At 40.4% G+C, this 26,321-nt stretch overlaps 1 protein-coding gene across 6 annotated transcripts in view; it reads right to left on the bottom strand.

Annotated features, from left to right (window-relative positions):
- Positions 1 to 26,121, bottom strand: part of FER (FER tyrosine kinase) — a 351,355-nt gene extending 325,234 nt beyond the window's left edge. For 5 of the 6 annotated variants that reach the window (XM_060201251.1, XM_060201249.1, XM_007529198.3 and 2 more), the window contains exon 1: positions 25,630 to 26,121. The gene's annotated coding sequence lies outside the window, so the exon portion shown is untranslated. Of the gene's footprint in view, positions 1 to 25,625 lie in introns of all 6 variants that reach the window. The other variant, XM_060201250.1, reaches the window with a different exon arrangement.
- Positions 26,122 to 26,321: the final 200 nt, after the last annotated feature.

The following is a 26,321-nucleotide window of genomic DNA, read 5'->3' as shown; positions in this document are numbered from 1 at the left end:
CTTAACCCGCTGTGCTACCGCCCAACCCCCCAAACAGTCTTAAGAATCGTCCTTATCTATTTAACTTTTCTACCCCCTACTTATCCTCTCCTATCTTCCCAATGAGTAATGCATTTCACTTCTAATCTGTTCCCTCAGTTTTTTTTTTTTTTTTGGGGGGGGGTATAATTCATGTTTTGCTCCATTTTCAATCCAAAAAAAAAAAAACTAATTTCAAGTTTAAAGGACACTAGAAGCAAATGACTTTTTTTTTTTTTTTTTTTTTGGTAAACATTAGTATGGCCTAAAAATTATGATCAACTACGTACGGAAAATTGTGTCAGACTCTGGGTACGGATAATTGTGTCAGACGCTGGGAAGGATTCTCCCAACAAATACATCCCTCACTACCATGCTGTAGTATGCCAAAGCCTAACCCATTCGTCTGCTATTTTCTCAATGCCTGAAATTAGGAGAATTGCTAGAATGTCTCTTAATCGCTAACACACTTCATTATCAGTGATACCAATATATTCCATTTGCATTCCTGTCACAGTCCCTCATTTGTTCCTTCATACCCTACTTCCAACCCTGATTTCTTACTTTATAAACAACTCTTTTCTCAAGATTTTCTTATTTGTTTGCCTACTCCACTTCCTGTCATTTCTTCTACCTCCCTGACTTCCTAACACTACATTTCATAGATGTTACCAAAAAGTTTGCTCCTTCTTTTCTGAACAGAAAACTGTGCAAACACAGTGTGTCAGGACTATCTTCCAAGTTCCTATTCCTCTGAAATTTTTATTCATTCTCTAAGGGTTCTTTGCCCTCAGACAAGTATCTGACTCTCTACTAGATTTGGTAAGGTTCTCAGTGCTAAAATTGGCTGAAAAAGGTAGCCTGTATGTAATTAAGGTTTATGATACCACTGTTAAACTATGACTAGATTTAGAACATAAACTATTAATATTAACATGGACTTTACTCACCATCCAACAGTAGAATGTTTATCATTTTTATGGTGGAGTAAGGGGTTAATGGTTTACTTTTTTTTTTTTTGACACCTGCAGACCTGCTTCACCACCTGTGAAGTGACCCCCCTGCAGGTGGGGAGCCCGGGCTTGAACCAAGATCCTGATGCTGGTCCATGCGATTTCTGCCATGTGAGCTTAACCCACTGCACCACCACCCGGCTCCCAGGGGTTAACAGTTTACATTGCAGTTGTTGGAACTATGGTACAATCTCTCTTTCCCCTCCATGAAAGTTCTCTGCTGAACATTCTCACCTACAATTTAGGGACTTTTCTGGTCATGATGTAACAGGACTCCAAGGTTCTCTTCACTCTCTCCCAATCCACCCATTCCAAGTTTTATTTTGTGTTTTTCTCTCTATCTTTATTTCTTAAGTTTCACCCATAAGTGAGATCATTCAGTATTTGTCTTTCTCCCCCCCCTTTGGCTTATCTCACTTAGCATTATCATCTTTATCAGAATCTAGCAAAGGTTTCTATATACAAACTAAATACGTATAATTACTTTCTAGTCCATCTTAATCCTCTCCACTAAAGTCTCAGTTACATAGATTAACTATGCTCTAATCTACACTTATGGCCAAATTGGATCCTGCTCCCTGACTATGTCTGTCTTCATGACTAGGACTAAAGTGGGGAAGATGCCAAACCTACAGTGTAAAACCTACTGACCCTTTAGAGTTGGAGATACAGCACAGTGGTTATGAAAATAACTTTCACATCTAAGATTCTGAGTTTCTAGATCAGTCCCTAGTACTACCATAAAACAGAGCTGAGTAGTGGTCTGGTAAAAAATTAAATAAATAATAAATAAGTCATCGTCATTATCATCATCATCATCATCATCATCATACTAGAAGCTGGCTGAGCACACTTGATACCATGCATAAGGACCTGAGTTCAAGCCCCAATTCTCCACCCGCAGTGGGGACTCCCACTTCATGGGTGGTGAAGCAGGTCTGCAGATATCTATCTTTCTCCCTCTCTATCTTCCCCTTCCCTCTCAATTTCTCTTTGTCCTATCAAATAAAATAAAATAAATGCCTGCTGGAAGCAGTGGATTCATAATGCTGGCATTAAGCACCAGCAATAACAGTGGAAGAAAAAAAAATTCCCAACTAAAGTCTGCTTTTCATAAGTCAAACATCTATCTAAAGTTAGGCAATGAACTTATTACATCTATGTGAAATTAAATTTTCAACATCAGGGAAATAGCTCACTGGGTAGATGCTTGATTGGCATATGAAAAACCCAGATTTAAGTCCCTGCACTACATGAAAAGAGCTACAATGGAAAATGCCTCTCCTCAGTCTGTCTAGCTGTGTCCCTCCTCAATAAAAAAGTTAAGTCCTGACTGTTTGGCTTCTACCAGGCCACCAGATCACTTGGGGTCCTAGTCATGGAATCTTTGGATTCCCCCATAGATACTATGGGCTTAGACCTCACACGTGTCTTTCTCTCTACCATCACTGGATACCTCCATCAGAAATGTAATCATAAGCCCTTTTGTGGGTACTTTCTAGGACCTTACCCTGACTATATAACCACTCTCCAAAAGGAGGCTGAGTCTTCCTACTCTGTCACTCAGAGAAAACTGGTCCCAAAATGAGTGCACCTAGAATGTTCCCAGCTATGACCATGGACTGTGAGCTCAGTCTGACAGAAACCAGGAAGTTATACAGACTCTCGTGCTAAGTATGAATAGATATGGACCCTATGTCGGATAAATGGTAAAGTTTATTTATATAATTTTTAAAGTGTGGAAGCTACTTTCTGCCCTAATCCTGCTTTCTAGTTCTATTCTTAACTCTGACACCATGTTCCTAGACAATATTTTTAGTCTACCTCCATGTTAACTATCAAGTTTTTTTTTTTTAATATCTTTATTTATTGGATAGAGACAGCCAGAAATTGAGAGAGCAGGGGGATATAGAGAAGCAGAGAGAAAGAGAGACACCTGCAACTATACTTCACCACTCACAAAGCTTTCCCCCTGCAGGTGGGGACCAGGGGGCTCAAACCTTGCGCTTTGTAACACATGGGCAAACCAGGTGAGTCACCTCCCAGGCCGTTAACTACCAAGTTTAAGCAAAGATTACTAAAGTCATGGTCTCCTAGAGACATATCTAAAATAGACTTCCTAGCTTCTTTCTACCCTAACATTCCTATTCTCATCTTCTCTACTCCTATTTTTGAGGTCCTGTTTATTAAATTTTTTTTCCTGCTTTATCCCTTACTGCCTTTCAGCCTCCAAGTTAAAGATGCTACTATGATTCCATCCTCACCAACATGGCCAGAAGCCTCACCTCTCCAGAGCCCTATCCCACTAAGGAAAAACAGAAACACTTTGAGGGCATGGATCAATCTACCAACATCCATGTCTACTGGAGAAGCAATTACAGTGGACCTTCCACACCCCAAAAAGAACTTTAGTCATAGTCCAGAGTGGTAGATTATAGGGGAATAAGACTAGAGGGCTCTGAACCCTATTCCCCCAAGACCTGAAGCCTTTGTCACCAGGAATCTCTTTTTGTTTGTTTTTATTTTGCTTCCAAGGTTATTGCTGGGGCTCAGTGCCTGCATTATAAATCCACTACTCCTGGCTGCCATCTTTTTTCCATTGTTGTTGGTGGTGTTGTTTCTGTAACTATTGTTATTGTCATTGCTGCTGCCGTTGTTGTTGGATGGGCGGAGAGATATTGAGAGAGGAGAGAGGGGAAGAGAAAGACTCCTGCAGACCTGTTTCACCACTTGTGAAGAGACTCCCCTGTAGGTGGGGAGCCCTGGGCTCCAAACAGGATCCTTACACGGCTCTATGTTCACTTAACCAGGTGCCCCAACGCCTGGCCACCAGGAATCTTATTTTTATACCATCACTGAAAGAGAAGTGAATCTAGTAAACACTAGAGGAAGCCAGACACTGTTTCTCTTATCTGAGAGAAAAGAGGAAAAAAAAAGGAACACTCAGAAATAGTAATAAGTATAGGTGTGACTTAGAAAAAGTGAAGAAGGGAGGGTACATGCTGTAGCACACTGGGTACTAAACACAGGACCCCCACAAGGATCCCAGCTTGAGCCCCAGGCTCCCCACCTACAAGGGGATTGCTTCATAAGCAATGATGCAGGTCTATGGGTGTCTATTTTCCCCATCTCTATGTCCCTCTCCCTTCTCAATTTCTCTCTGTCCTATACAGTTAAAAAAAAAAAAAAGGAAGTGAAGGCAGGACTGTAGAAAAAATGGGCAATATATAGATAGAGATAGATAATTATATATATAAAGTCAACCCATATCTGTGATCTTGGGCAAATTACTGCAGTTTCTAATGGATGGGAACAGCATGGAATTATATCACTATTATCTTATAATTTTGTAAATTAATAGTAAATCTAATTTTAAAAAAAAAAGTCTATCCTGAACATGAAATCTCACATGCATAAGCTTCTGGTAATACAACACCCTCATGACTCCCCCCAAAAAATAAATAAATAAATGAAACCATGTTTTTAAAGAAAAATTATTGTTCATGATATTATTAAGGAAATGTACCCTTATGACAACAATTCTATAAATCTGCCTTCATTCAATGAAGTGATACTTTAGTTTCAAAAAAAAATGTAGAAAAAAATGTTTATATCCAGTAATATTCTAAATAGGATTCTAAATACACCTATATTTTGTGTTTGCTGATGTTGTGTTTTAATCCCCATCTCTTTTGCCAAGAATATTTCAATTATCTTCTGCTTAATTTCCCTTCTCTTATTCTTAATTCATGTAGTCTGGGTGGTACTAATCCTTCCTACACTCAAGTTCCTGAAATAGGTACATGAACCAGGTCTGAACAATCAGCTTTGTTCCTTCAATAATCAGTAGTTTGGGAATGAATATGTGACAGAACTGAAGCAATGAGATTCAATCTGAAGTTTTTGGCAGGAACTAATCAAAAAGTTTTTTCAGCTACTGTTTCTACACTGAAAGAATATGGTAAGTAACTTCTTAGCAATAAGCCAACCCAGAAAAAAGAGGAAAAAAAGGAAAAAATGACAAAAGAAATGGAAAAAAAACTAGAAATATCTGCCCCTAGATAGGATTGTTTCTGAGTTCAGGTGAGTTAAGGTGTGAAGAGTTGTGGCTAGTAGAATTTAAATCATTATTGGGAAACAATTCTCTCTTGACTCTTCACATTCCAGCAGAGTCAAAGCCTTCTAAGCAAAAAGTACCACAAGGATACTGCAAAATAGAGAATACAGTGGTATACTGTCTGTCATGAAAGGAAGAAAGAGAGAAAGAAAGAGAGGGAGGGAGGGAGGAAGGGAGGGAGGGAGGAAATAAGAAAGAATGAATTTTAGTAAAACACAATGAATGAAAAACTCTAATGAATTTTAGTAAAACACAAAGCTCTTCCTAGCCCTCCCTCAGAAAACATTCACTTATCTTAGTGTTGTTGTTTTCATTTATATTTCTTATACTACTCTATACTTAACTTACTTTCTAGGGTGGTAACAGAAAGTTATTTCCTCCCTCTTTCACTAGCAGGCATTTTCTTAATGAGAAATCTTTCCCCCTTTGTAAAGTATGCTCTAACCCACCAATGTTTGAGATTTACTTGTTGCAGGGGAAAATAAGTCATTTTTTATTTATTAACTCATTCAAGAGCTCTTTACTCAGGGGCTAACATGTTTCATGAATTCTCCAATATAACAAAACACATTAAAATTTCCTGCCTTCATGAAGATTAAATTTTAGAGAAAAAAATGAAAAGTACTGTGCTAGATTATAAGAACTATCAAGAAAGCAAAAGGATAACAGCTATAATAATAAATAATAAAAGGTTAACGAGAAGTATGGAGAACGCAGATTTCAATTTTTAGGTTATCAAGAACTTTAACACATGAAATGATATTTGAGCAAGAGAGTAGTAATATGGATATCTGGAGTAGAGCATTCCAGGCCAGGAAAAGAATACAAATAGTCTGATTAAAGAATAATAAAAATGTTTGCATATAGGAAAATTACAGACACTGAAACTACGAATTCAGAAAAATATTTCACATGAAGAAGGAAAAACAAGTCCACAACACAAGCTAATTTTAAGGAGCTTATACTCTGATTTACATGGGGAACCACTGAAAGATTGAGAGGAGTAATGTGATCTCTGACTTTTTTTTTTTTATTTATAAAATGGAAACACTGACAAAACCATAGGATAAGAAGGGTACAATTCCACACAATTCCTCCACCAGAACTCCGTATCCCATCCCCTCCAGATAGCTTTATATTTTTTAAAGATCTCTGACTTTTCAAGAAAAATGTAATAGTACTCAAACATTAATATTCTGAGAATCACAGTTCTAGTAACAAGAAGACTTTTAGGAATTATGTGGAAAGGAGACAGTGGAGTTGAACGAAAATCACTCTAGGGGAGTCGAGTGGTAGCACAGCGAGTTAAGAGCACTGTGGCACAAGGCACAAGGACCAGCGCAAGGATCCCGGTTTGAGTTCTGGCTCCCCACCTGCAAGAGAGTCGCTTCACAGGCAGTGAAGCAGGTGTCTACCTTTCTCTCCCCCTCTCTGTCTTCGCCCCCATCCATTTTTCTCTGTCCTATCTAACAACGACGACATCAATAACAACAACAACAACTACAACAACAACGAAAAAAAAGGGCAACAAAAGGGCAAAATAGATAAATAAATAAAATCGCAAAATCACTCTAGTAGGGGTTGTGAGAACTATCAATAGTCAGATCTCAAATATATATTGAAGCCAACAGGATCTATTGAAAGACTGAGGGCAAAGGAGAGCACAAAGAGTCACAGAGGGCGAAGGTGGTAGTGCACCTGGTTCAGTACACATGTTACAAAGACCAAGGACCCAGGTTCAAGACCTCCCATCCCCACTTGCAGGGGGAAAGCTTCGCAAGTGGTAAAGCAGTGCTGCAGGTGTCACTCTTTCTCTCTCCACTCTATCTCTTCCTTCCTTCTCATTTTCTGGCCATCTCAATCCAATAAATAAGTAAAGAAAATAAATATTTAAAAAGAGAGAGAGACAGAGAGAGAGAGAGTTAAAGGTAACTTGAAGGTTTAGAGCCAGAAAAAAAAAGTATGAAATTACCACTTACAGAGACAGATGGTAATGACCCATTATTTAATAATATTTTTAATTACTTATTTTAAAGAGGAAAGAAAGAGAGAAAGGAGGCAGACCAAAGCACTACTCAGCTATGATTTATGGTGGTGGTAGGGATTGAAGCCTGAGGCATACCAGCACATGGAACTATTTCCCCCACCCTTGTATATTTTATTTATTTAATTTTTTTTGTCACCAGGGTTATGACTAGAGCTCAGAGAGCCTGCACAATGACTCCAGTGCTCCTGGAGCCTTTGTTTATTTAGAGAGACAGAGAAAAATTGAGAAGAAAAAGAGAGAGAGAGAGAGAGAGAAGGAGAGAGACAACTTCAGCATTGCTTTATTTCTTGTGAAGCATCTTTCTGCAGATGGGAGCCAGGGTCTTGAACCAAGGTCTTTATACACTGTAATATGTGTGCTCTGCCAGGTGCATCACAGCTACCCCAATTATTTAATTAGAATTCTATCACTGTCATCTAAAAGGAACCTGAAAATATTAAAATCTATTTTGTAAACTAGATCATATAAATGGCAGCCCTAAAATGTGGAACTGAGTAAAGAAAGTAGAGAACATGTTGTCTATCTTTTGTAAGGTGAAACATCAATAATCCAATAAATGTAAAATAGCTGGTAAATTACCATCTCTCACAAATCAGAATATTATGAAGCTATTAAGGATGAATAGAGTACTTACTTTAAAAAAAATGTTGGGATGTGGATATGCTGTCTACTATGTAGCAGTTTTTAGGAATGTCCTTTGAAAAAGAAACACACTTTGAGGAAACTGTTAATAAAAGAAAACTCTTTTTTAAAAAATATTTATTTATTTATTCCCTTTTGTTGCCCTTGTTTTGTTGTTGTAGTTGTAGTTATTATTATTGTTGTTATTGATGTCATCATTGTTGGATAGGACAAAGAGAAATGGAGAGAGGAGTGGAAGACAAAGAGGGGTAGAGAAACCTGCAGACCTGCTTCACCACTTGTGAAGCGAGTGCCCTGCAGGTGGGGAGCCGGGGGCTTAAACCCGGATCCTTACACTGGTCCTTGCGCTTTGTGCCACGTGTGCTTAACCCGCTCGACTCCCAAAAGAAAACTCTTTATCAGTCTTTCACTACAAACCCAAGATCATAATCTTGCAATCTGCTATTAAAAATTAAATATCCCACACAAGGACCAGCAAAAGGATCCGTTGGTTCAAGCCCCCAACTCCCTACCTGCAGGGGTGTCTGTCACTTCATAAGCAGTGAAGTAAGTCTGCAGGTGTCTGTCTTTCTCTCCCCCCTCAGTCTTCCCCTCACTCTCACTTTCTCTCTGTCCTATACAACAACAAAAATGGGAAAAGATGGCCACCAGAAGCAGTGGATTTGTGGTGCAGAACTGAGCTATAACTGTGGAGGAAAAATATATACATATATCAAATATCTCTAATTGATATCTCTAAGTTATCCACAAATGGTGTGGAAAAGCTAATGATCTTCTCCAAACATACTAGCCAACAAAGAAAGGACCATTTACTACAAAAAAACAACTTGGACCCTATGACAACTTAGCTGTGTTCCAAATGGCCTACAATCTACAGGAGGTAGATTGAAAAGCCTGGATTTGCTGTGTCTCACAACTTCAGTACTGTGGACATTTTGAACAAGAAATTGCTTTGTTGTGGATGACTTTCCTGTGCATTGTGGGATATCTAGCTGTATCCTTAGATTCCACCTGCTGCATGCTATTAGCACCTGCTTACTCTCCTTTTAACTCCCTACTGAACAACAAAAATATCTCCAGATATTTCCCAAAATCCCAAAGTAAAAATTGTCCCCTGCTGGGATTACAGTGATAGACTAAGGTATTTGAAGACAACCAGGCACAGCTTAATTCATGAACTATCAATAAGATATGGGCTTTGGATAATTGGAAGAATTTGATCAAATACAAATAAAAACATAGTAAATTTAGCACCATGGAAGGGAGCACAGTGGATAAACTGTTGGGACTTGTATGTATGAGGCCCTGAGTTCAATCTCTAGCATAAGTACCCCATGTGCAAAGTGACGTTCTGATACTCCCTCTTTCTGCCTCTGCCTCTCTCTCATCAATAAATGAATTTAAAAAATAATAATACTATGTGTGGGGGTCAGGCGGTAGCAGTGGGTTGAGCGTACATGGTGTCAGGTGCAGGGAACGGCATAATAATCCTGATTTGAGCCCCTGGCCCCCCACCTGCAGGGGGGTCACTTCACAAGCAGTGAAGCAAGTCTGCAGGTGACTATACTTCTCTCCCCCCTCTGTCCTCCCCTTCTATCCCAATTTCTCTCTGTCCTATCCAACAACAGCAATGACAACAATAACACAACAATAAGGGCAGCAAAAGAGAAAAAATGGCCTCCAAGAGCAGTGGATTCATAGAGCAGACACTGAGCCCCAGCAATAACCCTGGAGGCAAAAAAAAAAAAAAGGAAAAAATACTATGTAAGAAAACTGTATTGCCTAAGATACTCCCAACAAAGACTTGCTACTGATCAACTCTGAAAATGGCAAGCTGGACTCTAAATTATAAACAGAAAAAGGGGGGGCTCATTGGACCTTGCCCTCAACTTGGATCAACAACGGTAGAGAATGTTCCATCCTCTGAAGGGAGGCTAAACACACTATGCTACACCTGAGGAAGATGGGTGCTGATATTGGGGCAGCTGGCAATGTTCCTACTCATGACTACAGAATGTGAGCTCAGATCTACAGGGATGCAGAAGTCACAGAGGCTCCTAAGCTGAATATGGGCCCCAGATCACATCAAATCGATGGGGTTTACAGTCAACAATATTTATACACATTTCCTATATTTGGGAGCTACTCTCTTCCCAAATCCAGCTTTCTGGTCCTTTTTCCAGCCATGACATCATCTCCCCAGACAATAACTTGGATCCACCTGCATATCAGATTTCAGGCTCAGGAGAAAAAAAAATACTAGTATAACCACAGGCCCTTTGGAATATAACTAAAATATGACTACTAGCTATCTATAGAATGAAGACCACCCCCCAACTCTTCATCTGCACTACTCCAGTTTTTAGGTTCGTGATTAGCCAACAACTTGTTTGGCTTTATATGTTAACTCTCTTTTCAGCCACCAGGTTCCAGATGCTAGCATGATGCCAACCAGACTTCCCTGGACAGACAACCCCACCAATGTGTCCTGGAGCTCTGATTCCCCAAAGCCCTGCCCCACTAGGGAAAGAGAGAGACAGGCTTGGAGTACGGATTGACCTGTCAATGCCCATGTTCATCGGGGAAGCAATTACAGAAGTCAGATCTCCCATCTTCTGCATTGCACAATGACCTTGGGTCCATACTCCCAGAGGGGTAAAGAATACGAAAGCTATCAAGGGAGGGGATGGGATATGGAGTTCTGGTGGTGAGAACTGTGTGGAGTTGTACCCCTCTTATCCTATGGTTTTGTCAGTGTTTCCTTTTTATAAATAAATAATAATAATAAAAGGAGGACTACTGAAGAAGTACAGTACCCTATAAGGGAAATCCTTCTCAATAACCATTTTGGCTGTGAAATCCAAGAACAAAGATCATCCTGGGTAGTAAAAACCAGGAGCAAGCTAATAAAATATTTTATTTCAAGGGGTCAGGTGGCAACGCATCTGGTAGAGCACACCCTTCACAGCGTATGAGAACATGGGGTTCAAGCCCCGGCTCCCCACATGCAGCAAGGAAGCTTCACAAGTGGTTAGCCAGTGCTGCTGGTGTCTTTCTTTCTCTCTCCATCTCCCCATTCTCCCTCAATTTCTCTCTGTCTCTATCCTAAATAAATAAGTAAATGTTTTAATTGTATTTCATGACCTCTAAAGTGAATCATCTGGTAGAGTTCAGGAACTCTGTACCTTAAGCCTGAGTTCAATCCCTAGTATTAAATATGCCAGAATAGTGCTCTATTGTCTCTATCTCATGAAATAACTAAATAAATCTTTTTTTTTTTTTTGCCAACAGATTTATTGCTGGAGCTCAGTGCCAGCACTACAAATCCACTGCTACTGACAGACATTTTTTTCCCAGTTTTGGTTTATTTGTTTTATTTTTAATTTGATAAAAAAAAAAAATTGACAGAGTAGGGGGTGACAGAGAAGGGGAGAGAAAGAGACCTTCAGACCTGCATTACTGCTTATGAAGTGTACCCCTGCAGGTGGGGAACAGGGTCCTTGCAGTGGGTAATATGTGCACTTAACAGGATGTGCCACCACCCAGCCCCCCAAACAAATAATTTTTTAATATACTTAAATTATTCCACTGAGGCAGGGAAAAGAACATTTTATGCAAAAAGACTTTCATGCCTGAGGCTTCAAAGTCCCAGGTTAAATACAGGACCACTATAAACCAGAACTGTGCAGTGCTCTAGAAAAGAAAAAAGAAAGACAAAAAGGAAAAGAAAGAAAGGAGGGAAAAAAAAACTTAACAGAATACTAGTCTTCCTTGGCCCCAAAATAATGTGTCATCATCAACCTGAAAATATCTGTGGGATATTTGTTTTTCTAATGAAGATTATTTATTGCTCTTAGCAATTCTTATATCAATGAACACTGGCTTTATTAGTAATCTATATCATGTATCATCTATATCATTTAATCGTAAATTCTTAGGCGCTGAGTTCTTTATTCAGATAGAACTGTAAGTTACCCAGAGGCCTTAGACTTAAAGTTAGATGAGGTTATTTAATAAGTCTGAGTCTAAAGTAGACCTACTAGCTTTTTTCAAAATAGAGACCCTAAATTTCGTCTGCTATATTCTTACTTCTAGGTTCCTGATTAATAAACAATTTGTTCTGCTTTATATTTTCATGTTTTTTCAGCCAACAAGTTGCAGATACTACCATTATGCCAACTTGACTTCCCTGGGCAGACGACCTCACCAATGTGTCCTGAAACCCCACCTCTCCAGAGCCCTGCTCCACTATGGAGAGAGAGAGACAGGCTGGGAGTATGGATCACCTGCCAATGCTCATGTCCAGCGAAGTAGCAGTTACAGAAGCCAGACCTTCAACCTTCTGCATCCCATAATGATCCTGGGCCCATGATCCCAGAGGGATAAAGAATAGGAAAGCTTCCAATGGAGGGGATGGTGGGAATTGTGTGGAATTGTACCCCTTTTATACTATAGTCTTGTGGATCATTATTAAATCAATAATAAAAAAGAAAAGAAAAAAGTCTGAGTTATATTCATCTGATGGGGCAAGTGGTAAGTGCATTGGAAGTTGTAAGTAAAACATTTTCATTATGTAAGAGGGGAGCATTTTTTTCAATTATATGTATGTAAGGAAGAACAAGTATGCACATTATAAAGATTATAGTGAATATCGCTTAGTTATGCTTACCCAGTATCTACTCCCAGTTCCAGTTAGTACCCAAACTAGATTTAGCCAATCAGCATACACTCCCCTACTAAAGGCTATTGTATGGAAAACCCCTGTTGATGTAATCGATACAATTCTAGAAATCTTACTAGACTTGAGGGTAAGAGGTACTCCTTTTCTGTTGAATTTAAGAATATGAAACAATGTTAGCTTGGAGATATCAGAGGGTTCCACAGGAAGAAAGCCTGAAAGTACTCCTAACACATGCGAAAGTCATTGAGTCTTTAACTCCAACTGCACCTGAATGAAGTTATTACAAACTACAAGAACTCAATAGGCATGAAGACAGCTCCTAGGCTGACTCTCCTCAAAAAATTTCTTTAGATCCTGGCATTTCTAAATGAAAGCAGGATTTCCAGGCCAATAGGAGAGAAACTGCAGAGGAGGAGACAAAGAAAAACCACAGTGGATAATTATAACCCATTTATGAATAGGCAAAAGAGTGCTGAAAAGGACAAAGGAGAACCAAGCATCACCAAGTTACAGATGCTACTATGACTCCATCCCGACTTCTCTGGACAGATGACATCACCAACGTGTCCTGGAACCTCACCTCTCCAAAGGACCAGCTCACTAGGGGAAGATCAAAATGGGCTGGGGATATGGATCAATCTGCCAACACCCATGTTCAGCAGAGAAGCAATTACAGAAGCCAGAATTCCAGCCTTCTGCACCCCCAAAAAATGTCCATACCCCCAGAGGGCAAGCAATGTTAGGGTAAGATGACCAAAGGGCTCTGAACTCCAATTCCATTAAGACCCCAAGACCCAGAGAGAGAAGAGGAAAAAAAGGAAGGACATTCACAAATAGCAATAGGTGTAGATGTGACTTAGAAAGAGAAGGCAGGACCATAGGAAAAAATGGATAGACAGATGATAGATAGATAGATAGATAGATAGATAGATAGATATATAGACAGATAGATAGATAGATAGATAATAGTCAGTCCATATCTGTGACGTTGGGAGAAGTATTGCAGTTTCCACTGGAGGGAACAGGGACATAACTCTGGTGGTGGGAATGGTGTAGAATGATGATACCCCGGTTGTCTCATAATTCTGTAAAGTGATATTAAGTCACTGATTAAAAAAATAAAATTAAGTAAACAAAAGAATTCAATTATTTGCTCTAAGTCACACAACTAATTGCAGGTAACACAGTTTCAGCCCTAGATGGGACTCGCTCTAACATCCATGTTCTCTCCATTACATCACATTTTCTCTAAGGAAAAATCTAAAACTTCTCTGTGCTTTATAAATCTGTAACAATACAGAAAATTCTTCCATAGAATGAGACTTACCATCTGTTGAGTGACTAAACAAAGGAAAAAACCATACACTTTCCTGCTTTCTATTCCTTTCCTGTATCAACTTGCCTCTTGTGTGACACAGACCATTTTTGTGTTATTTTTGTTAGATTACTTTGAGAACCTATTTTTGTATTATTTTCATCCTATTTCAAAAACTGTAACATCACTAGTGTCTCTAAGCTAAGTCACTTCAATCTTAGAGAGTCCTAATCGCAGCATAAATCAGGTTGCAAATAAAAATGGGAAATCACAAAAAGAGAAGGACGAATACCAGATGATCTCACTCATAGGTGGAACCTGAGAAACAAAGACAGTAAGGGAAAACTCAAAGTGAAACTTGGACTGGGTGTGGTGGATTACATCAAAGCAAAGAACTCTGGGGAAGGGATGGAGGAGCGTGAGGTTGAAAAAGGAGCTAGGCTGGGGAAGACAGTGTGTTTTTGGACACATATTATAGAAACAGGAGAGACTGTACCGTATATAAATAACTGTATCGTAGACCACTAACCCACACCTCCAATAAAGTGGAGGTAAGAGAAGGGAGCAGGGGAAATCAAATGATCATGGGCCTGGGTCCAAGTCCTCAGTCCCCACCTGCAGGAGGAAAGGTTCACAAGAAATAGAGCAGTGCTACAGGTGTCGCTCTTCCTCTTGCCCCATGCCCATTTCTCACCCTCAATCCAAAAAAACAGGAAGTAGAACCTTAGATAAAGGCCCAGATCCAGTTATAATTCTGTTATAATTGATTGTTAAGTCAGAAAAGGACTTTAACATCCTACAAATAAAAATATGGTTGTGTTTCATACTATTTTAAGATATTTATAAGAAATTTAGAAACAAACCTCTGAAATCTTTTTTTTAAGTTTTTTATTATCTTTACTTATTGATTGGACAGAGACAGTCAGAAATCGAGAGGGAAGGGAGGGATAGAGAGGGTGAGAGACAGAGAGACACTTGCAGCACTGCTTCACCACTTGTGAAGCTTTCCCCTGCAGGTGGGGACTGGGGGCTGGAACCCAGGTCCTTGCATATTATAATGTGCGCTCAACCAGATGCACCACCACCCAGCCCCAAACTTCTGAAATCTTATGATCTTATAAACCATTCGTAAATCACTAATTAAAAAAGAAAAATTTTTTTGCCTCCAGGGTTATTGCTGGGGCTCAGTGAATCCACTGCTCCTGGAAGCCATTTTTCCCCCTTTTGTTACCCTTGTTGTTGTAGCCTTGTTATGGTTATTATTGTTGTTGATGATGTCGTTCGCTGTTGGATAGGACAGAGAGAAATGGAGTGAGGAGGGGAAGACAGAGACGGGGAGAAAAGATAGACACCTGCAGACCTGCCTGTGAAGCAACTCACCTATAAGTGGGGAGCCGAGGGCTGGAACCCAGATCCCTATGCCAGTCCTTGCGCTTTGCGCCACGTGGGCTAAACCCGCTGTGCTACAGCCTGATCCCCAAAAATAAATTTTAAAGTGGGAGGTGGCACAGTAGATAAAGCATTAGACTCTCAAGTATAAGGTCCCATGTCCAATCCCTGGCAGCACATGCAAAAGAGTGGTGTCTGGTTCTTTCTCTCTCTCCTCCTGTCTTTCTCATAAATAAATAAGATCATTAAAAATAAATATTTTTAAAATAACAATTGAAAATAAGTGTGACAAAATGAATAACAGTGGCTATAAATGTGGGGAAAAAATCACTAACTTCTAAAAAGTATCATCTATTAATAAACAATCAAATTCTTAAGATATTATTGTTCAAAGTGGAAGGGAAAGATTTATGAATATAAGCTCCCTGACATTTTCAAGAAACAAAAAGCATGAGAATTTTTGAGACTACATAACAGTGTTTCACAAGCCAACTTTTGTTTCCCTGGAAGGTGTTGCAAACTGATTCACATCCAGATCAAAGACAAACTAGATTCCACATTCCATTTTTAAACTTATTTTTAAATGTCTACTTTCTAAGTTCCACCACTCTTTTTGGCCTTCTTCACTTTTAGCAATTGGATTTCCTTTACCAAGAAAACTTTTACAAAGAAATGTTACATCAGTTGGCAACAGTTCCAATAATAGTTTCTGGGAAAGTAACATAATTACAATATAATTGCCAGGAAGATAGTGTAACTGTAGCACACAAGACATATACAGGTTCAATCTCCAGAGCCAGACAAATATGCTCTACTTTAATGATCATTATAAGGTATTCAATTGGAACAATTGTCATGAAAATCAAAACAAATGTACAAAAATAAGAGAGAACTAAGCAGATGTGTTTCCCCCACCCAAAATAAGAGTTTCTGAATCAAAGTGATTTTCTCTAAAACTTCTACTAACAGAATCTGTGTCTGCCTTGAAGGTTAAAATGTTGAGTTGTGAGAGAAAAGGACTATGCATAAACAAATAAGTATAATAGGTTATATTATAAATACAGGAAATAAATATCTCTTTATTAACTATTTCTATTCTTATGCCTTTGCCAACACCACTGATAATTTTATAAATAACTAGAGTAGTGATCAAGTTTTGTGTTGCAAATAGTTATATAAGACAACTAGATTGTTTATGCCAGTTTGATCAATATAGAGTTAAGAAGCCTGACAGTGATGGTACTTAACTAGAATACATAAACTTGAAGTAAATTCAAAATGGATGTGAAATGTGACAGTGAATGCATCTGCATAATTGAAACGTTCACCTAACTCAAAGTGTCCATATTAAAACAAACAAAAAGCTAATGTTTAAAAATGTGCCTTTGCAAGGAGTGGAAATAGATGTAGTCTTGGTGCATGATGGTGGATTTCCTGGGAAAGCTGGGGATGACAGTGTGTTGCAGACACTTAACACAAGGATATGAAACATTGTACGTGTCAACAAATGTACCGTAAGTCACTAACCCCCACCCCAATAAAATTATTTTTAACGAGGAAAAAAACTGTTTCCTCTGCATCTTATAATGCAAAATTTGTGTAAAATAAAAAAAAAGATCTTGTGAAAAATTAAAATAATTGACCAGTAGAAGAATGTATTAGGGAGTCGGGCAGTAGCGCAGCAGGTTAAGCGCACGTGGTGCAAAGCACAAGGACCCACATAAGGATCCCGGTTAGAACCCCCCCACCCCCACCCCTGCTTCCCACCTACAGGGAGGCGCTTCACAATCTGTGAAGCAGGTCTACAGGTGCTGTCTTTCCCTCCCTCCTCCTCCCTCTCTGTCTTCCCTTCCTCTCTCCATTTCTCTCTGTCCTATCCAACAACAACAACAACAATACTAACTACAACAACAATAAAAAAAACAACAGGGAAAATAAATATTTAAAAAAGGATGTATACAAAAAGTATGTGAATCTGAAAGAAATGTAACTCAAGAACAAGTCAGACAGAGGAACCCTTTTACATTGCTGGTGGGAATGTAAATTGGTACAGTCTCTGTGGAGAGCAGTCTGGACAACTCTCAGAAGGCTAGACATGGACCTTCCATATGATCCAGTAATTCCTCTCCTGGGGTTATACCCCAAGGACTCCATAACAGCCAACCAAAAAGAGGTGTGTACTCCTATGTTCATAGCAGCACAATTCATAATAGCTAAAACCTGGAAGCAACCCAGGTGCCCAACAACAGATGAGTGGCTGAGAAAGCTGTGGTATATATACACAATGGAATACTATACAGCTATCAAGAACAATGAACCCACCTTCTCTGACCCATCTTGGACAGAGCTAGAAGGAATTATGTTAAGTGAACTAAGTCAGAAAGATAAAGATGAGTATGGGATGATCCCATTCATCAACAGAAGTTGAGTAAGAAGATCTGAAAGGGAAACTAAAAGCAGGACCTGATCAAATTGTAAGTAGGGCACCAAAGTAAAAACCCTGTGGTGAGGGGTAGACATGCAGCTTCCTGGGCCAGTGGGGAGTGGGAGTGGGTGGGAGGGATGGGTCACAGTCTTCTGGTGGTGGGAATGGTGTTTATGTACACTCCTAGCAAAATGTAGACATATAAATCAGTAGTTGATTAATATGAGAGGGGGAAAATCAATTGTATGTCTCAAAGTTTTTCAAAACACAAACTGAATCTTTTTAATATATAGGCTGTGTATTTGATATGCGGGCTCTCTCAAAAGCCTAGACCAAGTAGATTAGAAGCATCCAATAGCACAGCTATATACAAGATACTGGATACTGTACAGCAAACCATAACAAAAGGACTTTTCAAAGTTAACCCAATTACCAAATAATGTGATGATAACATTAACTATTGATTGTCTTTTTGAACCCTAAGACAGCAGGAACCTCACATCTCCACTATAGAGCCCCTACTTCCCCCAGTCCTGGAACCCTTGGATAGGGCCCACTTTCCCGTATGCGTCTCCCAATCCATACCAAATAATATTGCATCCGCCGATCACAACCTAACCAACGCAACAATTGCCACCTCAACATGCTTCACCTCAGACTGTGTCCAGAGACTTCACGAGCTCACCCTTCAGCTTCATTACTCGGGTGAGACCTTTCCTTTTATAGTACACTCTAATTTCATCTCAGGTGGTTCACTTTCTAACAAAGTCCCATAACCTAGATATACACCAGTTTCTGTGAGAGAGAGCTTATGTTCACACGTATCCATAAACTACTGCAAAATATATACCTGAAAGCAGAAGTACACTAGAGTTTGCAGTGAGTACCCCCCTAACACTTCCTCCCACTATTCCAAGCTTTGGGTCCATGATTGCTCAACAATTTGTTTGGCTTCGTATGTTAACTCTCTTTTCAATCACCAGGTTCCAGATGCCACCAGGATGCTGGCCAGGCTTCCCTGGATTGAAGACCCCACCAATGTGTCCTGGAGCTCAGCTTCCCCAGAGACACACCCTACTAGGGAAAGAGAGAGGCAGACTGGGAGTATGGACTGACCCATGTTCAGCGGGGAAGCAATTACAGAAGCCAGACCTTCTACCTTCTGCAACACTCAATGACCCTGGGTCCATGCTCCCAGAGGGATAGAGAATGGGAAAGCTATCAGGGGAGGGGGTTGGTTATGGAGATTGGGTAGTGGGAATTGTGTGGAGTTGTACCCCTCCTACCTTATGGTTTTGTTAATTAATCCTTTCTTAAATAAAAAAAATATATATATAAAGAGAAAAAAAAAAAAAGAACAAGTCAAAGCACTATATATTTTCATGAAGAGGTTTACTGCAACTGGAGTGGCTACTGACCCATTTATGACCAAAACTGGATATTAATAAATGCAATGTGTTTTTCTTTGTATACTGTGAGATTGACCCCCCCCCAAAAAAAAAAGTCCCACCATCTGATGGAAGAAATTTACAAAATCCTCCCAAGCTGGTTATCTAAAGAAAAGATAATAAACTACAAGAAGCATTCAATTCCTAACAGAAAATATATCCAAGAAAAAACAGCAACAATCAAGCACTACAATAATCAAGGGCCAACTCTTCAACTTTGTGACAAGCAGCAAGTTCTATGATTACGCCAGAAATACTCTTTTGTCCTGCAAATGCTAGGACACAGAATCAAGAAAAAGAAATGCTGCACGTATACTAATAATACAGTGGAGAGTCATGTAGCCTTCATAATAGAAGCAAAATGTTGTTTAATAATATTAGTGACTAAAGTTTTATATATATTGCCTCCTGAGTTATTGCTGGAGATCGGTGCCTGCACTACAAATCCATGGCCCCTGGCAGCCATTTTTTTGATTTTTGTTGTTGTTGGATAGGACAGAGAGAAATTGAGAAAGGAGGGGAAGAGACAGAGGTAGAGAGAAAGATGCCCACATACCTGCTTCACAGCTTGCGAAGTGACCCCCTGCTAATGGGGAGCCCCAGGGCTCCAACCCTGACCCTTGTCTTTGCACTTCCTACTATGTGCGCTTATGGGTGTGCGCTACCGCCCATCCCCCTATTTACATAATTTTTAACATTCTGAAGGGATTACTTAAAAAGTTCAATTAAATTCGACTACATCTTATGGATTCACTAAGGTATGGACAAATACCACTTAGTAAATGTCAAGAGTCTAAAGAACAGTTTTTCAATGTCTTCATAACCTCACTACAAATTGTGCATACTACATCCATATACAACATGAGTTATTCGAAAGCAATCTTTTTCACGGTAATGTAATTTCAACAAAAAAAGTTTTTAATTGAATCAATCTAAAGAACACTTTTTATGTGCATATACCTAAAATATTGTATTAAGAGCTTCCCCTTCTCCTAACTTTATTCATCCCACTAAGAAAAATACTTTTGCGATCTCTTTTTGCTAGTGTCAGGGCCTTGTGCATGCACAATTACATTATTCCTGGACTAAAGTTTTTGTACTTTTTTTTTTTTGAGACAGAGAAAGAGAGTAAGAAACAGAGAGAGAGAGTGAAAGAAAAGGATGGACACAACAGTACAACTCCACCCACTATCTCTGAAGATCCCTATTTCCATATGATACTTGGTAAAGTAAACAAAGTAATACTAGAAGAGGTAAAATGTTACTATGCAAGAAACTAAGATGTTGAATACTACCTAAATTCAAATCGTTTACCTTGACCTTGACTACTGTCTCATTTCTTCCTCATAACAATCTTGTGAGGCAATTTTATAGATAAGGAATATGATTTGAAGAGTGTAAGTAATTTGCTCAAGGTACAACAAAAGAAAACTCTTGACTAAAACTCACATGTATAGATCAAAAACAGTGACTCTTCTTTCACAACACCCTATAGCCTAACAAAAAATGGCTATATTAAATTTTTAGCTCACAGGGGAGATAGCTTGCAGTGATAGAGCACAGACCTTGCAAGTCTGAAACCTCAAGTTTTTTAATTGTTGTAGTTATTATTGTTGTGGATGATGATGTTGTTGTTGAATAGGACAGAAAGAAATAGAGAGAGGAGGGGAAGACAGAAAGCAGGAAAGATAAGACACTTGCAGCCCTGCTTCACCATCCACGAAGCAACTCCCCTGCAAGTGGGGAGTCTGGGGCTCGAATCTGGATCCTTATGCTGGTCCTTGTGGTTGGCGTCATATGCACTTAACCCACTGCACTACCGCCCGACGCCCCCTCAAGTTCTTTTCTTAATATTTATTTATTTATTTATTTATGAGAAAGGAAAAAGAAAAATATGAAAAGTAGGTTTAGGGTCTACTGGAAACAAATGGCATGTCTCAGATGCTTAAAGATAAAAGCAGAAATTTCCCAACTGAAAATTTTTCAACTATAATATAAATATGTGAATTTATACTCATTTCTTATTCTTTTATTATAGACAGAGTTCTATATTAAGATAACTCCTTTAAAAGTTTATTTTCAATAAATGATGTTAAGAGAAATTAATAACCACATGCAAGGTATACTTATGAAAATGTATCATTTTCTCCATGAACAATATTTAATTCAAAATGGATAAAAGCTTTGAGTACTGGGTCTTAAAGTATAAAATATATAAATAAAAACACAGTTATCTTCAGATCTTGGCATTTCTGAATAGAAGCAGAATCTTTAGGCCAGTAGGAGAGAAAACACAAAGGAGGGGTCAAAGAAAAACCATATTTACGAATTGGAAAGTGTGCTGAAAAGGACAAATAGAGCCAAGCACCGCCAAGTTGCAGATGCTACTTTGATTCCATTCCAACTTCCTAGGCAGAGGACCTCAACAATGTGTCCCAGAACCTCACCTCTCCAGAACCCTAACCCACTAGGGAAAGATAAAAACAGGCTAGAGAGGAGGCCGGGCAGTGGCGCAATGCGTTCAGCGCACATGGTTTGAAGCACAAGGACCAGCATAAGGATCAAGGTTCCAACCCCAGCTCCCCACCTGCAGAGAGGCCCCTTGTGGTGAAGCAGGTCTGCAGGTCTATCCTTCTCTCCCCCTCTCTGTCTTACCCTCTTTCCTTGATTTCTTTCTGTCCTATCCAATAACAAGAGCAAAAAAAAAAACAGGCCTCCTGTTTTTAAAATGTTTTTTAAAATGGCCTCCAGGTGCAGTGTATTCATAGTGCAGGCACAGCCCAGCAATAACCCTGGAGGGGGAAAAAAAAAACAGGATGGAGGTATTGATCGACCTCCTAACACCCATATATAGTGGAGAGGCAATTACAGAAGCCAAAACTACCACCTTCTGCACCCCATAAAGAATTCTGGTCCATATCCCCACAAAAGGAAAAATGTTAGAGGAAGTTAGCCAGAGGGCTCTGAATTCCAATTCCATCAAGACCCAGATCAAGAGAAGAGGAAAAGAGAAAGAACTTTTGAAAGTAGCAACAGGTGTAGGTGTGACTTAGAAAGGGCCATAGGGGGAAAAAATGGGCAAATACAGATAGTTATACAAATAATAGTCATCTTACATAAGTGACCTTAGGAGAACTACTATAGTTTTCAATAGAAGGAATGGGGACACAGAACTCTGGTGATGGGAACAATGTGGAGTGATACCTGTTATCTCATGTTTTAGTCCTCTCAACCATATGCAAGGACAAAGCTGAGTTCTTGTCTGTTTGTCTCTATTGTCTCTTTCATGAAATCAATTTTTTGAAAATGAAAAGACATCCTACTGAAGGGAAAAATATTTTTATTGATTAATAGTGATTGACAACACCATAGGATAAGAGGGGTACAGTTCCACATAATTCCCACCATCAGAGTTCCATATCCCATCTAAGAGAAGAATATTTGCACATCATGCATTCGATAAGGAAACTAGTATTGAATGTAAAGAACTCAAACCTCAAATGAAAAATCAATGCCATCAAAAAGTGGACAGATGAGTGGCTGAGAATATAGCTCATGGTTAAACACATGCCTCACAGGTATGAAGTCCTAGCTTCTACCCTGAAACATTAATAATAGTAACAACAATAATAATGATAGAGTCACAGAGCTAGCACAACTGTTTACTTAATAGACTTTCATGCTTAAAGTTTTAAGGTTCCAAGTACAATGATTCTTAGTCAAAATTGAGATGGGGGGAGAGAAAGAAGCGGGGAGAGAAGTAGGTCTAATTTTAGTGGCTGGGAGGTTATGCAAATGATAGTGTACCAGACTTGCATGCAGGAGGTCCCAAGTTTGACGCCTATCACTACATAAACCTGGGTGATATTCTGAGTCTGATTAAAAAAAAAAAACTTTGAAATAGTAATATAATAATTGGTAGAGTTCAATAGACAATTCTCCAGGGAAAACATACTGATAACTAGCACATGAAAAAAATGTTCATTATCACTCATTCATAGGGAAATGCAAATCAAAATTACAGATAAGATTCTCTGTGAATATGGGCTTTACAAAAGACTGCAATGAACCCAAACACTAGAAAGGATGTGAAAAAAAAGAAAACCCCAGGGGCGGGGTGGTGGCATACCTGGTTGAGCATATATATTACAATGCGAAAGGACCCAGGTTCGAGCCCCCAGTCCCCACCTGCAGGGGGAAAGCTTTACGAGTGGTGAAGCAGGGCTGCAAGTGTCTCTCTGTCTCTCTCCCTTTCTATCTCCCCCTTCCCTCTTCATTTCTCGATGTCTCTATCCAATAAAAAAAGAAAAGAAAAAGAACATATAGTGGAGGGGTATATGTGTGGGTGTGGTGTGGTGTGGTGTGGTGTGTGTTAAATTTACTCATCTAGGTCTTGATTTACAAAGATAATGCCTTCCTATTCACAAAATTGTTCTGTGATATTTTAAGGGAACTGCTATAGTTTTCAGAAGCAACTTTTCCAACCACAAATGAAAATCTCAATATTTTAGTATGGTGCAAATTTATGCTGGCTTTCAAATTTCACTTCAACACCTATTCCTTAATATTCACTATGTTGTTGAAAGTATTATTACTATGCAGGCTGGGTATTGACTATACAATTTAACTTTTCTGCTTTTTTTCTCCCCCTCCCCCCCTTTTTTTTCTTTTTTCCTTCCTCTTTCTTTCTTTTACCAAAGTACTGCTCAGCTCTCCTTTATAGTGATGTAGGGCACTGAACCTGGGACTTTGAAGACTCAGCATGAGTCTCTTTTGCATAACCATTATGCTTTCTAACTCTACCCACTTTTCTGCTTTTTTAAAAATACTCTAATACTGAAAATTTTGAAATGTTCATACACCAGACACACAGCAACTAACAGTTAAAGATAAAATAAGTGAATTATCTACCATGAACCTGAATTACTTCGAAACTACTGACATCAACCTTTGAAGTAGTGCAGAAGCTACATTAACTGGAACCTAAATAATCTTACAAGGTATGTATTTAATGCTGACAATCATCAGTGCAAAAAAGAAACAGATCTTCACCAAACGTCTTTGATGGAAGAAAACAGAGAACAAGTTCACATGTATACCTCTGTATTCAACATACTCCAAATGCCTGTGGGAGCACGGTTCCCTTAACTGAAAAGTACCAGCAGAAAAGGCTGATGTTAAGACATTTGACCTTCCTTTTACACTGACAAATGTGTAGCTCTTCACAAGTATGTCTTCCTATAGACACTATAGAAATAAATACATTTTGCAGTAATTTGTTACTTTCTAGCCTCTAATTACTAAAATCGTCTCATCTACCTTACTCGTTTTTCCCATTATATGTATATATATATATATATATATATATATATATATATATACATGATGACTTTATGAAATGTTTTATTAACATAAAGTATCTGGAAAAAAGAAAAATACCACACCTTTAGAGCAGTATATAAGAATGATAGATAACTATAAGCAGATCAACTTCCACAAATGAAAAAAAAAATTGAACAGTAAGGCAAACAAAATGATAGGCTAACAGTAAAAAGAGATAACTTCGGTTAACTTTTTTCTTTTTTTCTTTTTTTTTTTTTTACCAGAGCACTGATCAGATATCTGGTTTATGATGGTGCAGGGGATGGAAGCTGAGACTTAGGAGACTCTCTGCACAGCCATTATGCTATCAACCCTAGCCCGAATAACTCTTGGGATCTGTGCAAATCCCTAACCGTACTAATACCAACCCAATTAGCATGTTATAGAAAGATGATTCTATGGGTGATTCTAAGGTAGAAAGCTGCCCTGGAGATGCTTCCAACCTTAAAAGGCAAAAAGAGGAGCAACTGACCCGTCTGCGCTAGCTTCACACCCAACAGTGTATCTCTTTCCTGAACTCCTGAGAGTCACCTCTGATCAAGACAGGGGTAGGAATAAAAGGTGGCAATAAAGGTAGCAGGTGGCACCGGAGGAAAATAACTTGGGGGAGGGGGGGCGAACGTCGTGGGTCAAGGGAGGCTGCTGAGTCCCAAAGGAACAGAGCGAACCCGCGGGGTTTCGGGGTGTCCACCAGGACTGGAGCAGGCGCGCGCAGAGAAGGGGGTGTGGGCATGATGGGCGGCACCCACAGGCCCCATGCGTACACAGAACCCCACACCCTGCAATGCTCCGACCCAGCAACGGGGTGGGGCAGACGTGCCCACTTGGGCCTTTTCGCGCCGGCACCCGCCCCCTCAGCCTCGCCTCCATTCCCGGGTCGTGGGATGGGCGGATCTCGCTGGGCCGGGCTCCCAAACCTAAACCAGGAATGCTCCGTCGGGATGGGCGGGAGACCCCGCAGCCGGGAGCGGGCGTGGGGGGTGGGGGAAGAGCCCTGGGCGCAGCCGCCGCAACCCAGGCTGAACCCCAGGCGGCCCCCTGTGGGCAGGGCAAGCTGCCCCCGATCTTGGCTAGCGTTCCCTCCTCTTCCCCCCTCCCCCGGCGTTGCCCCGGGCAACAGCGCCGGCCGCCTGCAGCGCGAAACGTACCTACCTAGAACCTGACAAGCAGGAGCCCCTCAGACACTGAAGCCAGCCGCCACCCCGCGTCACGGGGGCCGCCACAGCCAATAGGCACCGCTGTCACGAGCCTGTGCAGCCAATCCAACTCCACTCCGGTCTCAGGGCACCCTGGAATCTTCAGCCAATGGACACGAGTAGAAGGCGGGCGCTGCCGCCCGGCCCCCCAGCCCCCCTCCTCCACCGCCTCCCGGGAGGTGGGGTGCGGCCGATTGGCCGGAGACCCGGAGGGTGGCACCCGTGTTCCTGCAAGGTGGGCGCTGAAGGGTCGCTGGCTGGGTCGGCGGCGAGGGGAAGCGTGCAGCTGCGGCAGCCACCCCCGGGACCCGCTGCCTGGCTCAGCGGGGTCGCCAGGTTTTCTGTGTAGTCGGCTCTTCTCTAGCCGGTGTCCAGGGCTGGCGGGACGGGGCCGGAGGCGGACGGCGTCACAGGAAACTTTGGGAGGCTCGTCTGGCAGCGGCCGGGAAGTGGCCGGGCCGGGGATGATAAGCTGGGGCCGCCTGGAAGGGACCAGCCGGCGGGTCGGCAGCCGGAAAGGAATTCGGAGGGTGGGGGCGGAGGCGTGATGGAAATGTTAAGTGAGCCCGCGGGGTGCTGGGCAGTCTCCGGAGCTGAGCTCTTGGCATCCGAAGCAGAATTGTGGCCGCGAGTCCCCCACACCCCTAA

Source organism: Erinaceus europaeus, chromosome 11, assembly GCF_950295315.1.
Source record: "Erinaceus europaeus chromosome 11, mEriEur2.1, whole genome shotgun sequence".
Lineage (NCBI taxonomy): Eukaryota > Metazoa > Chordata > Mammalia > Eulipotyphla > Erinaceidae > Erinaceus > Erinaceus europaeus.
This window is presented reverse-complemented; position numbering and strand designations above follow the sequence as displayed.